Source organism: Arachis ipaensis, chromosome B1 (assembly GCF_059453495.1).
Source record: "Arachis ipaensis isolate K30076 ecotype BB chromosome B1, ASM5945349v1, whole genome shotgun sequence".
Classification (NCBI taxonomy): Eukaryota; Viridiplantae; Streptophyta; class Magnoliopsida; order Fabales; family Fabaceae; genus Arachis; species Arachis ipaensis.
This window is the reverse complement of record NC_142436.1, coordinates 105,169,360-105,184,618: the sequence shown is the minus strand read 5'-3', so window position 1 is coordinate 105,184,618 and position 15,259 is coordinate 105,169,360. Positions and strand designations below refer to the sequence as shown.

Below are 15,259 nucleotides of genomic sequence, written 5' to 3'. Positions count from 1 at the left end.
GCTCCAGTACAATTCTTTCTCAACCTTTACCCAACCCCAAAGGTGGAATCAATGCCATCACTTTGAGGTCTGGAACCACACTACAAGAGAGGAGTCATGAGGAGCCAAGCTCCAAGGAAGATATTCAAGTTGAAGATGTTGTTAAGGTAGAGGATGTTGAAGAGGAGGATGAAGTACAAGACATGGTTGATGAAGAAGAAACTCAACCAGAGAATAGCGCACCAAAGGAAGCTGAAGCTACAAGAGACGCCGTCCCTATATCCTTTCCACACCTTGCTAGGAAGTCCAGAAAGCAGATGTTGCTCGACCCCAAGATGGTGGAGATCTTTAACAAGGTTGAGGTAACCATTCCCCTTTTTGATGGCATTCACCAAGTACCTAAATATGCGAAGTTTCTTTCCTTAGGTAGCTTTATATCTGCTTTAATGGGTGCCATACCAGAAAAATGTGGGGATCTGGGGCCATATATGGTTACGTGTACCATTGGGTGTGTACATATTTTTGACTGCGTGTGTGATTTAGGCGCATGTGTTACCATTATGCCATTATCTGTATATGATGCTCTGAGGCTCCCTCCCTTGAAAAGGTCAGTAGCTCGTTTTGTTTTGGCATATAAAAGCATAATCTTGGTGGTTGGAATTTCTGAGGACGTGCTGGTGAGCATTAAGGGGCTCACATTTTCTATTGACTTCTATATTTTGGAGATGCCCCCCAATGACTCAGGAAGACCATCATCCATCCTGCTTGGAAGGCCATTCCTGAAGACTTCAAAGTTCAAATTGGATGCCATCTTAGGAACTTACTCTTTTGAGATAGATGGCAGAGCAGTGAGCTTCAACCTGGATGAAGCTATGAAGCACCCCCCGAAAGATCATCATTCCATCTTCCAGTGCGACATCATTAATGAGACTGTAGCTACAGTTCACCAAGAGGAAGTAGAAGAGATGCACATGGAGCAAGGTCCAAGTGTGGGGAAACCCTCTGAGCTTACTGAAGACACCTTGCCACCATCACTAGCTCCAGATGATCAAGTGCCTAGCCATGAACAGAAAATAGAGTTGAAGCCCCTTCCACCCCACCTCAAGTATGATTACCTTGAGGATAATCAGAAGCTCCCAGTTATTATTGCAATGTGATGACTTGCATCATCTACCCTTCTTTCTTGCATAAAGATGACCATAAAAGAGCATAAATCTCATTTAATCATTGCAATTCATGCATTATTTGACGAATAATATGGTACATTACTTTGAGATGAGTTGTGCTGAATTTCAGGTGAAAAAACATCAAAAATGGGAAGAGAGCAACAAAGAAGCTGGGCGTGTGAAACAGGCGTGCCACATAGAGCAAGCGCCACAAAAATAAACTAGCGTGCCACGTCAGGAGCTGGGTGTGGCATGCCAGTACTAAATTCCAGAGAAGAATTCTCAAGCATTCACAAGGGCGTGTGATGAGCGGATAATTTATACGCTTTTTGACATTGTTTTTAGTAGGTTTTTAGTAGGATCTAGTTACTTTTAGGGATGTTTTCCTTAGTTTTTATGTTAAATTCACATTTCTGGACTTTACTATGAGTTTGTGTATTTTTCTGTGATTTCAGGTATTTTCTGGCTGAAATTGAGGGACTTGAGCAGAAATCAGATTCAGAGGTTGAAAAAGGACTGCTGATGCTGTTGGATTCTGACCTCCCTGCACTCAAAGTGGATTTTCTGGAGCTACAGAACTCGAAATGGCGCGCTTCCAATTGCGTTGGAAAGTAGACATCCAGGGCTTTCCAGCAATATATAATAGTCCATACTTTGGCCAAGAATGGACGACGTAAACTGGCGTTCAACGCCAGCCTTCTGCCCAAATCTGGAGTCCAGCGCCAGAAAAGGATCCAAAACCAGAGTTGAACGCCCAAACTGGCATAGAAACTGGCGTTCAACTCCACAAATGGCCTCTGTACGTGCTACACTTAAGCTCAGCCCAAACACACACCAAGTGGGCCCCGGAAGTGGATTTATGCATCAATTACTTACTCATGTAAACCCTAGTGACTAGTTTATTATAAATAGGACCTTTTACTATTGTATTAGGTATCTTTTGATCATCTTAGGATCTTAGGATCATCTTTGAACGCATTGTTCTTAGACCATAGGGGCTGGCCACACGGCCATGCCTGGACCTTCACTTATGTATTTTCATACGGTAGAGTTTCTACACTCCATAGATTAAGGTGTGGAGCTCTGCTGTTCCTCAAAGATTAATGCAAAGTACTACTGTTTTCTATTCAATTCTTCTTATTTCGCTTCTAAGATATCCATTCGCACCCAAGAACGTGATGAAGGTGATGATTATGTGTGACGCTCATCATCCTTCTCCCTTATGAACGCGTGCCTGACAAACACTTCTGTTCTACATGAATTAAGCTAGAATGAGTATCTCTTAGATCTCCTAACCAGAATCTTCGTGGCGTAAGCTAGAATGATGGCGGCATTCAAGAGAATCCGGAAGGTCTAAACCTTGTCTGTGGTATTTTGAGTAGGATTCAATGATTGAATGACTGTGACGAGCTTCAAACTCGCGAGTGCTGGGCGTTAGTGACAGACGCAAAAGGAGGGTGAATCCTATTCCAGCATGATCGGGAACCGACAGATGAATAGCCGTGCCGTGACAGGGTGCGTGAGCATATTATTCACTGAGAGGAGGGGATGTAGCCACTGACAACGGTGATGCCCTTGCATACAGCCAGCCATGGAAAGGAGTAAGACTGATTGGATGAAGATAGCAGGAAAGCAGAGGTTCAGAGGAACGAAAAGCATCTCCATTCGCTTATCTGAAATTCCTACCAATGATTTACATAAGTATCTCTATCCCTATTTTATTATATAATATTCGAAAACAACATTATCACTTTATATCCGCCTGACTGAGATTTACAAGGTGACCATAGCTTGCTTCATACTAACAATCTCCGTGGGATTCGACCCTTACTCACGTAAGGTATTACTTGGACGACCCAGTGCACTTGCTGGTTAGTTGTATCGAAGTTGTGACATATTATGAATTAAGATCAGAGCACCAAGCTTTGGAGCCATTACCAGGAATTGTTTGAGCCTGGAGATCACAATTTCGTGCACCAAGTTTTTGGCGCCGTTGCCGGGGATTGTTTGAGTTTGGACAACTGACGGTTCATCTTGTTGCTCAGATTGGGTAACTTTCTTTTCGTTTTCTTTTCAAAAATCTTTCAAAAATATTTTCAAAAAAAAAATTTTTCTCTTTTGTTTTCGAAAAAAAAAAAAATAAAAATGTTTTCAAAAATTTTCTTCAGAATTTTTAAGAATGAATTCTAGTGTTTCATGATGATTTGTTGAATCCTGGCTGGCTGTAAGCCATGTCTAATTTTTGGACTGGGGTTTCAACTTACCATCACAAATGAAGAGATTCTCACACACTTAGTTGTTCTATACATGAAAAGTATCCATATCTGCTGAAGCTTGGCTGGCCATTGGCCATGTCTAGTGTTTTGGACTGGAGCTTTCATTGAAAGCTTGGCTGGCTAGTGAGCCATGTCTAATTCCTGGACTGAAGATTTAGACTAACATGGCAAGATTCCTGGAATTCATATTAAAAATTTTGGAATCCTTATTTTTTCTTTTTCATATTATTTTCGAAAAAAAAAATCCAAAAAAAAAATTAGAAAATCATAAAAATCAAAAATATTTTTGTGTTCTTGTTTGAGTCTTGAGTCATGTTATAAGTTTGGTGTCAATTGCATATGCATCTTGCATTTTTTCGAAAATATCATGCATTCATAGTGTTCTTCATGATCTTCAAGTTGTTCTTGGTAAGTCTTCTTGTTTGATCTTGATGATTTTTTGTTTTGTGTCTTTTCATGTTTATCATATGCATTCTTGAATTCTTAGTGCCTAAGCATCAAAGAATTCTAAGTTTGGTATCTCGCATGTTTTCCTTGCATTAAAGATTTTTCAAAATTGTGTCTTGATGTTCATCATGACATTCAAAGTGTTCTTGGTGTTCATCTTGACATTCATAGCATTCTTGCATGCATTCATTGTTTTGATCTAAAAATTTCATGCATTGCATATTTTTCATGTTTTTCATAAAAATTTCAAAAATCAAAAAAATATCTTTTCCTTTTTCTCTCATCAAATTCGAAAATTTGGATTGACTTTTTCAAAAATTTTTAAAATCAAGTTGTTGCCAATGAGTCAAATCAAATTTTCAATTTGAAAATCTTATCTTTTTCAAAATCTTTTTCAAAAATCAAATCTTTTTCAAAATTCTTAGTTATTTTCGAAAATTCCAAAAATATTTTTCAAAAATCTTTTTCTTATTTTATATTTTCGAAAATAACATAATCAATTAATTTTTTGATTCAAAAATTTGAAGTTTGTTACTTGCTTGTTAAGAAAGATTCAAACTTTAAGTTCTAGAATCATATCTTGTGATTTCTTATGAATCAAGTCATTAATTGTGATTTTAAAAATCAAATCTTTTTCAAAACTAATTTCTATCATATCTTTTCAAAAATATCTTCTCATCTTATCTTTTTCAAATATCTTTTCAAAATATCTTTCCTAACCTCCTAACTACTTATCTTCTCAAAATTGGTTTTCAAAATTTGTTTCAACTAACTAACTAACTTTTTGTTTATTTCTTAACTTTTTCAAAACCACCTAACTAATTCTCCCTTTCTAATTTTCGAAAATACCTCCCCCTTTTTCAAAAATTTCTTTTTTATTTACTAATTATTTTTATTTTTATTTTTATTTTAAAAAAAAAATTTTTCGAAAAAAATACTAACAATTTTCAAAAAACCAATTTTCAAAAATCACTAACCCTTTTTCAAAATAATTTTCGAAAATTATTCCTCCCCCATCTCATTCTATTTATTCATTCATATCCTAACATCTCATCTCACATCTCTTCCATTCGTACAGTTGCATTTCTTCTTTTACATCACGTGCTTTGTCTCCCCCTCTTTTCTTCCACTCACAAAGGGATCCCTATACTGTGGTATAAAGGATCTCTATTATTATTATTATTTTTCTGTCCATTCTTCCTTGTCATATGAGCAGGAGCAAGGATAAGAGCATTCTTGTGGAAGCAGATCCAGAACCTGAAAGGACTCTGAAGAGAAAATTAAGAGAAGCTAAAATACAACAATTCAGAGATAACCTTTCAGAAATTTTCGAACAGGCAGAAGAGATGGCAGCCGAAAATAATAATAATGTAAGGAAGATGCTTGGTGACTTTACTGCACCTAATTCCAATTTACATGGAAGAAGCATCTCCATTCCTGCCATTGGAGCAAACAACTTTGAGCTGAAACCTCAATTAGTTTCTCTGATGCAGCAGAACTGCAAGTTTCATGGACTTCCATCTGAAGATCCTTTTCAGTTCTTAACTGAATTCTTGCAGATATGTGATACTGTAAAGACTAATGGAGTAGATCCTGAAGTCTACAGGCTCATGCTTTTCCCTTTTTCTGTAAGAGACAGAGCTAGATTATGGTTGGATTCTCAACCCAAAGACAGCCTGAACTCTTGGGATAAGCTGGTCACGGCTTTCTTAGCCAAGTACTTTCCTCCTCAAAAGCTGAGCAAGCTTAGAGCTGATGTTCAAACCTTCAGACAGAAAGAAGGTGAATCTCTCTATGAAGCTTGGGAAAGATACAAACAGTTGACCAAAAAGTGTCCTTCTGACATGCTTTCAGAATGGACCATCCTGGATATATTCTATGATGGTTTATCTGAGCTATCAAAGATGTCACTGGACACTTCTGCAGGTGGATCCATTCACCTAAAGAAAATGCCTGCAGAAGCTCAAGAACTCATTGACATGGTTGCTAATAACCAGTTCATGTACACTTCTGAAAGGAATCCTGTGAATAATGGGACGCCTATGAAGAAGGGAGTTCTTGAGGTTGATACTCTGAATGCCATATTGGCTCAGGATAAAATATTGACTCAGCAAGTCAATATGATCTCTCAGAGTCTGCATGGAATGCAAGCTGCATCCAACAGTACTCAAGAGGCTTCTTCTGAAGAAGAAGCTTATGATCCTGAGAACCCTGCAATAGCAGAGGTAAATTACTTAGGTGAACCTTATGGAAACACCTATAACTCAACATGGAGAAATCATCCAAATTTCTCATGGAAGGATCAAAAGCCTCAACAAGGCTTTAATAATGGTGGAAGAAACAGGTTTAGCAATAGCAAGCCTTTTCCATCATCAACTCAGCAACAGACAGAGACCTCTGAACAAAATGCTTCTAATTTAGCAAATCTAGTCTCTGATCTATCTAAGGCCACTGTAAGTTTCATGAATGAAACAAGGTCTTCCATTAGAAATTTGGAAGCACAAGTGGGCCAGCTGAGTAAAAGGATCACTGAAATCCCTCCTAGTACTCTCCCAAGCAATACAGAAGAGAATCCAAAAGGAGAGTGCAAGGCCATTGACATAAGCGCCATGGCCGAACCTGTGAGGAGAGGAGAGGACGTGAATCCCAAGGAGGAAGACCTCCTGGGACGTCCAGTGATCAATAAGGAGCTTCCCTTTGGGAAACCAAAGGACTCTGAGGCTCATCTAGAGACCATAGAGATTCCATTGGACCTCCTTATGCCCTTCATGAGCTCTGATGAATATTCTTCTTCTGAAGAGAATGAGGATGTTACTGAAGAGCAAACTGCCAAGTTTCTTGGTGCAATCATGAAGCTGAATGCCAAATTATTTGGCATTGATGCTTGGGAAGTTGAACCTCCCTTGTTCATCAATGAACTAAGTGATCTGGATCAACTGACATTGCCTCAGAAGAGACAGGATCCTGGAAAGTTCATAATACCCTGTACCATAGGCACCATGATCTTTAAGGCTCTGTGTGACCTTGGTTCAGGAATAAACCTCATGCCCCTCTCTGTAATAGAGAAATTGGGAATTTATGGGGTGCAAGCTGCTAAAATCTCACTAGAGATGGCAGACAGCTCAAGAAGACAGGCTTATGGACAAGTAGAAGATGTATTAGTAAAGGTTGAGGGCCTTTACATACCTACTGATTTCATAGTCCTGGACACTGGAAAGGAAGAGGATGAATCCATCATCCTAGGAAGACCTTTCCTGGCCACAGCAAGAGTTGTGATTGATGTTGACAGAGGTGAAATAGTCCTTCAATGGAATGAGAACTCCCTTGTATTCAAAACTCAAGGATCTCCCTCTGCAACCATGGAGAGGAAGCAGGAAAAGCTTCTCTCCAAGCAGAGTCAACCAGAGCCCCCACAGTCAAACTCTAAGTTTGGTGTTGGGAGGCCACAACCAAACTCTAAGTTTGGTGTTAAACTCCCATATCCAAACTCTAAGTTTGGTGTTGGAAAGTCCCAACAAAGCTCTGCACATCTGTGAGGCTCCATGAGAGCCCACTGTCAAGCTATTGACATTAAAGAAGCGCTTGTTGGGAGGCAACCCAATGTTTATCTAATTCTTATTTTTATTGTTTTTCATGTTTTCTTAGGTTCATGATCATGTGGAGTCACAAAATAAATAGAAAAATTGAAATCGGAATAAAAAAACAGCAGAAGAAAAATCACACCCTGGAGGAGCATCTGTCTGGCGTTCAGCGCCAGAACAGAGCATGGTTCTGGCGCTGAACGCCCAAAATGGGCAGCTTCTGGGCGCTGAACGCCAGAACAGGCATGGTTCTGGCGTTCAACGCCAGAAATGGCACACAAATGGGCGTTGAACACCCAAAATGGCCACCAACCTGGCGCTGAACGCCCAGAGTTGGGTACAAAGGCATTTTTACATGCCTAATGGGTGCAGGGATGTAATTCCTTGAACACCTCAGGATCTGTGGACCCCACAGGATCCACTCAGGATCTGTGGACCCCACAGGACCCACTCAGGATCTGTGGACTCCACAGGATCCACTCAGGATCTGTGGACCCCACAGGATCCCCACTACCTCCACTCACTTCTTCTCACCACTCTCTTTCACACAACCCCATAAACACTCTTCCCTAAAAACCCCTCACCAATCACCTCCATCCCTCTTTCCCACTAAACCTTCACCACTCACATCCACCCACTCTTCCCAATAAACCTACCTCATAAACTCCACCTACCTTCAAAATTCAAAACCAATTTCCCACCCAAACCCACCCATATGGCCGAAACCTTCCCCCCCTTCCCTTCCCTATATAAAGCCCTCCATTCTTCATCAAATTCACACCACACACTCCTCTTGGCCGAAACCACATCTCCCTCTCCCTCTCCATATTTCTTCTTCTTCTTCTTCTATTCTTTTGTTTATTGCTCGAGGGCGAGCAATATTCTAAGTTTGGTGTGGTAAAAGCATAGCTTTTTTTGTTTTTCCATTACCATTGATGGCATCTAAGACCGGAGAATCCTCTAGAAGAGGGAAAGGGAAGATAAAAGCTTCCACATCCGAGTCATGGGAAATGGAAAGGTTCATCTCCAAAGCCCATCAAGACCACTTCTATGATGTTGTGGCCAAGAAGAAGGTGATCCCTGAGGTCCCTTTTAAACTCAAAAGAAATGAGTATCCGGAGATCCGACATGAAATTCAAAGAAGAGGTTGGGAAGTTCTAACAAATCCCATCCAACAAGTCGGCATCCTAATGGTTCAAGAGTTCTATGCCAATGCATGGATCACCAAGAACCATGATCAAAGTAAGAACCCGGATCCAAAGAACTATGTTACAATGGTTCGGGGGAAATACTTAGATTTTAGTCCGGAAAATGTGAGGTTGGCGTTCAACTTGCCATACATGGAAGAGAACGCACGCCCCTACACAAGGAGAGTCAACTTTGATCAAAGGTTGGACCAAGTCCTTATGGACATATGTGTAGAAGGAGCTCAATGGAAGATTGACTCCAAAGGCAAGCCGGTTCAACTAAGAAGATTGGACCTCAAGCCTATAGCTAGAGGATGGTTGGAGTTTATTCAATGCTCAATCATTCCCACTAGCAACCGGTCTGAAGTTACTATAGACCGGGCCATCATGATCCATAGTATCATGATTGGAGAAGAGGTGGAAGTTCATGAGATTATACCTCAAGAACTCTACAAGGTGGCTGACAAGTCCTCCACCATGGCAAGGTTAGCCTTTCCTCACCTCATTTGCCACCTATGCAATTTAGCTGGGATTGACATAGAGGGAGATATCCTCATTAAAGAGGAAAAGCCCATCACTAAGAAAAAGATGGAGCAAGCAAGAGAGCCCAGTCATGGAGCTCAAGAGGCACAAGAAGCTCATCACCATGAGATTCCGGAAATGCCTCAAATGCACTTTCCTCCACAAAACTATTGGGAGCACATCAACACCTCCTTAGAAGAATTGTGTTCCAATATGGGACAACTAAGGGTGGAACATCAAGAGCACTCCATCATGCTTCATGAAATAAGAGAAGATCAAAAAGCAATGAGGGAGGAGCAACAAAGACAAGGAAGAGACATAGAAGAGCTCAAGGACATCATTGGTTCCTCAAGAAGGAAACGCCACCATCACTAAGGTGGATTCATTCCTTGTTCTTCTTTCTTCTGTTTTTCATTTTCTATGTTATGTGCTTATCTATGTTTGTGTCTTCATTACATGATCATTAGTAGTAGTAACTTTGTCTTAAAGTTATAAATGTCCTATGAATCCATCACCTCTCTTAAATGAAAAATGTTTTAATTCAAAAAGAACAAGAAGTACATGAGTTTCGAATTTATCCTTGAACTTAGTTTAATTATATTGATGTGGTGACAATGCTTCTTGTTTTCTGAATGTATGATTGAACAGTGCATATGTCTTTTGAAGTTGTTGTTTAAGAATGTTAAATATGTTGGCTCTTGAAAGAATGATGACTAGGAGACATGTTATTTGATAATCTGAAAAATCATAAAAATGATTCTTGAAGCAAGAAAAAGCAGCAAAAAAACAAAGCTTGCAGAAAAAAAAAAATTTTTTAGGCGAAAAATAAAATAGAAAGAAAAAGAAAAAGCAAGCAGAAAAAGCCAATAACCCTTAAAACCAAAAGGCAAGGGCAAATAAAAAGGATCCCAAGGCTTTGAGCATCAGTGGATAGGAGGACCTAAAGGAATAAAATCCTGGTCTAAGCGGCTAAACCAAGCTGTCCCTAACCATGTGCTTGTGGCGTGTAGGTGTCAAGTGAAAACTTGAGACTGAGCGGTTAAAGTCAAGATCCAAAGCAAAAAAAAAGAGTGTGCTTAAGAACCCTGGACACCTCTAATTGGGGACTTTAGCAAAGCTGAGTCACAATCTGAAAAGGTTCACCCAATTATGTGTCTGTGGCATTTATGTATCCGGTGGTAATAATGGAAAACAAAGTGCTTAGGGCCACGGCCAAGACTCATAAAGAAGCTTTGTTCAAGAATCATCATACTGAACTAGGAGAGTCAATAACACTATCTGAACTCTAAGTTCCTATAGATGCCAATCATTCTGAACCTCAATGGATAAAGTGAAATGCCAAAACTATTTAAGAGGCAAAAAGCTATAAGTCCCGCTCATATGATTGGAGCTATGTTTCATTGATAGTTTGGAATTTATAGTATATTCTCTTCTTTTTATCCTATTTGATTTTCAGTTGCTTGGGGACAAGTAACAATTTAAGTTTGGTGTTGTGATGAGCGGATAATTTATCGGCTTTTTGACATTGTTTTTAGTAGGTTTTTAGTAGGATCTAGTTACTTTTAGGGATGTTTTTCTTAGTTTTTATGTTAAATTCACATTTCTGGACTTTACTATGAGTTTGTGTGTTTTTCTGTGATTTCAGGTATTTTCTGGCTGAAATTGAAGGACTTGAGCAGAAATCAGATTCAGAGGTTGAAAAAGGACTGCTGATGCTGTTGGATTCTGACCTCCCTGCACTCAAAGTGGATTTTCTGGAGCTACAGAAATCGAAATGGCGCGCTTCCAATTGCGTTGGAAAGTAGACATCCAGGGCTTTCCAACAAAATATAATAGTCCATACTTTGGCCAAGAATTGACGACATAAACTGGCGTTCAAGCCAGCCTTCTGCCCAAATCTGGAGTCCAGCGCCAGAAAAGGATCCAAAACCAGAGTTGAACGCCCAAACTGGCATAGAAACTGGCGTTCAACTCCACAAATGGCCTCTGTACGTGCTACACTTAAGCTCAGCCCAAACACACACCAAGTGGGCCCCGGAAGTGGATTTATGCATCAATTACTTACTCATGTAAACCCTAGTGACTAGTTTATTATAAATAGGACCTTTTACTATTGTATTAGGTATATTTTGATCATCTTAGGATCTTAGGATCATCTTTGAACGCATTGTTCTTAAACCATAGGGGCTGGCCACACGGCCATGCCTGGACCTTCACTTATGTATTTTCATACGGTAGAGTTTCTACACTCCATAGATTAAGGTGTGGAGCTCTGCTGTTCCTCAAAGATTAATGCAAAGTACTACTGTTTTCTATTCAATTCTTCTTATTTCGCTTCTAAGATATCCATTCGCACCCAAGAACGTGATGAAGGTGATGATTATGTGTGACGATCATCATCCTTCTCCCTTATGAACGCGTGCCTGACAAACACTTCTGTTCTACATGAATTAAGCTAGAATGAGTATCTCTTAGATCTCCTAACCAGAATCTTCGTGGCGTAAGCTAGAATGATGGCGGCATTCAAGAGAATCCGGAAGGTCTAAACCTTGTCTGTGGTATTCTGAGTAGGATTCAATGATTGAATGACTGTGACGAGCTTCAAACTCGCGAGTGCTGGGCGTTAGTGACAGACGCAAAAGGAGGGTGAATCCTATTCCAGCATGATCGGGAACCGACAGATGAATAGCCGTGCCGTGACAGGGTGCGTGAGCATATTATTCACTGAGAGGAGGGGATGTAGCCACTGACAACGGTGATGCCCTTGCATACAGCCAGCCATGGAAAGGAGTAAGACTGATTGGATGAAGATAGCAGGAAAGCAGAGGTTCAGAGGAACGAAAAGCATCTCCATTCGCTTATCTGAAATTCCTACCAATGATTTACATAAGTATCTCTATCCCTATTTTATTATATAATATTCGAAAACAACATTATCACTTTATATCCGCCTGACTGAGATTTACAAGGTGACCATAGCTTGCTTCATACCAACAATCTCCGTGGGATTCGACCCTTACTCACGTAAGGTATTACTTGGACGACCCAGTGCACTTGCTGGTTAGTTGTATCGAAGTTGTGACATATTATGAATTAAGATCAGAGCACCAAGCTTTGGAGCCATTACCAGGAATTGTTTGAGCCTGGAGATCACAATTTCGTGCACCAGCGTGGCACGCCAGACCCTGGGCGTGCCACGCTAGTACAAAGCTCCAGAGAAGCAACAATGGAGAACACTAAAGGGGCGTCGCACACCAGGCTGGGCGTGTCACGCCTAAGCCATCACCCACTGTGGGCGTGCCACTTGAGCCAAGGGGCGTGGCATGCCAGCTCATCACCCTAGGAGGAACCACCACTATGGCGTGCAAATTAATATCGAAGGCGTGGCACGCCAGCCCCAAGAAGTCACTTGGACGTGCCACTTGAGGAACCAGGCGTGGCACGCCAAGCTTGAGAAGTCTACAAATGTATAGGCGTGCCACTTGAACAGTATGGCATGACACGTTGGTACAAAATTTTAGAGAAAGGAGTTGAAGGCCATATAGGTCTGGGCATGCCACTTGAGGTCGAAGGCATGGCACGCCAGGCTCATAATCTCACTTAGGCGTGCCACTTGAGCGACCAGGCGTGGCACGCCAATGCACAAAGAGGCCAAAGAAAGGGCTGGGCGTGCCACTTGGTATCAAAGGCGTGGCACGCCAGTCTAGGAATCTCACTACGGCGTGCCACTTGAGTGCTGGGCGTGGCACGCCAGCTGCTGGAACCAAGGCAAGATTAAGGGCGTGGCACGCCAGCCTTTAGGCATGGCACGCTGGTACAAGTTTCCAGAGAGAATGAAGGAGGCAAAACATATGGGCATGCCACTTGGTGTCGAAGGCGTGGCACGCCACCCACTACTCCTCACTTAGGCGTGCCACTTGAACCCCAGGCGTGGCACGCCATTGTCATTCAGAAATTAAGAGCCATTGGGGCGTGCCACTTGAGTTCATGGCGTGGCACGCCAAACAGAAGGATCACTTGCCTCCAAAGGGCGTGGCATGCCAGACATTGGGCATGCCACGTTAGTTCAACTTTCTAGAGAGCTTAATCAAGTGTACAACAAGGGCGTGGCATGCCATACCCTGGGCATGCCACGCTAGTTCAAGTCTCCTGAGGCAAGAAAAAGAGGAAAAAGGCTAGGGCGTGCCACTTGGTATCGAAGGCGTGGCACGCCATGCTACATGGGCATTAAAAGACCCTGGGCGTACCACTTGAGCTCGAAGGTGTCGCACGCCAAGGGTGTTTCTAAAGAAGAGCGTGCCACTTGAGGGACTGGGCATGGCACGCCAAGCCAAAAGTACTGAAGAAGGGGTTAAGCAGTTAGGAAGACTAGTTTTGGATTCACTTTTACACTTCATCATCTTCTTTACTTTGGAATACTTTTCTTTGAGCTATGATTAGCTAAATTCCCCCTCATTGAGAGAGGGAGCTCTGTTGTACTTAACGGATTGATGATAGTGAAATTCTTCTTCTCTTCATCTTCTCTTTGATTTGCTAGAAGGAATTTCGTTTCTAATGCTTAGTGTTCAATTATCTTGAGAAAGAGATTGAATGCAAAATGGGTTTCATGGGAACCTTGGGAAAGGAAACATGAAACCATGCTTGAAATCCCTTCTCACACTTGAGTAGGATCTGGGTTTTGGTGTTTGGATTTGGTGACATATAATCCTCCCTCTACTTGGACCTAAGATGATGTGTGGTATAATCAGGGACCAAGCATATCTCTCTTCATGAACAATTAGACCAAGGAATTGGCTATTGATCAAGATCTGAGAGATTGAGTCACCAAGGGATTGGGGCTCAATCAATCATGATTGACAAGAGGTCAATGAGTTGCATAATTGAAGAGGATATAAGCTGAAATTGATCCAAAGAGACAACATCTCCTGATCTCAATGAATTTCCCCATTCTTATCTACCACTTTCTTTATAGCTTGCTTTTACATTCTGCAATTCCCCATTCCCATTTACAATTAAGCCATTTATGATTTTGTACTTTACATTCTGTCATTTCCATTTCTACACTTTATTGCTTCCCTTTACATTTTAGCCATTTACATTTCTGTCATTTATAATTCTACAAATCACAATCTATCTGTTCCACTTGACTAATTCATCAATTGATTAAAACTGCTCAAATTTGCCAATCTCTGTGGATACGATCCCACTCCACTGTGGGTTATTACTTGATGACAATTTTGGTGCGCTTGCCAAAAGAACTGATTCACCATTTTTTGAATGGGGTGTGAATTAAACTCATCAAGTTTTATGGCGCCGTTGCCGGGGATTAATTGTGATTAACAAACTACCGGTTGGTTGATTACCTAGATTAGACACTTTTTTCTTTCTTTTTGTTTTTGTTTTTGTCATTTAATTTCTTTTTATTTTCTCTTGCTACTAAGGTGTTTGTGTTATTGCCTCACTAAGAATCCCTCATCTGTGACAATGTGGATTCTAATTTCTTTTGGTGATTATTGTTTGAGACAGAGCATTTTGTAAGTAAGAATGGAGTCTACCTCATCTTTTGATCAATCATGTCATATGGGATATTGCCCACCACCACAAAATGATTCTAGTCAAATGAAATGGAATACCTCCCAGAGCCACAAAATAGTTCATATTGTTATAACAACTATAGAAATTTTGGCTTTGGAAGGAATTTTAATGCTGCATACCCCATTCTTCAAGGACAATCATCTTGTAATTGTCCAACCTATGCACCTCCATAAAATCTTCTAGAATTTGCAATAGAAGAACTCTCCAAGAGATATCTCTTCATTGCCCAACTCAGTGAGTTTTTAAGGCAAAATGTAAAAGAGGTGATTGAAGATATAGAATTCTCAAGGAGAAATCAAGAAGAGCAAATGAAATAATTGGCACAATATTTTGTTGCTGAACCAACCAATGTCTTCCCTTGGCCAAGGGAAGAATATCATGCCATCAGGATAAGAAGTGGAGAAGTGCTTAATGAAGGTGAAAAATGAGGAATTGGTAGAGCAAGAGAAAGAGATCCTTGTACCAAGTGAGCCACCATTCCAAGATGTTCTTGATAAAGAGGATAC

At 40.8% G+C, this 15,259-nt stretch overlaps 1 non-coding gene across 1 annotated transcript; it reads right to left on the bottom strand.

The window, feature by feature from the left end:
- Positions 1-5,610: 5,610 nt before the first annotated feature.
- On the bottom strand, positions 5,611-5,718 carry LOC148577763 (small nucleolar RNA R71). The gene has a single exon (XR_015904176.1). It is a non-coding gene; the product is annotated as a small nucleolar RNA R71 (small nucleolar RNA).
- Positions 5,719-15,259: the final 9,541 nt, after the last annotated feature.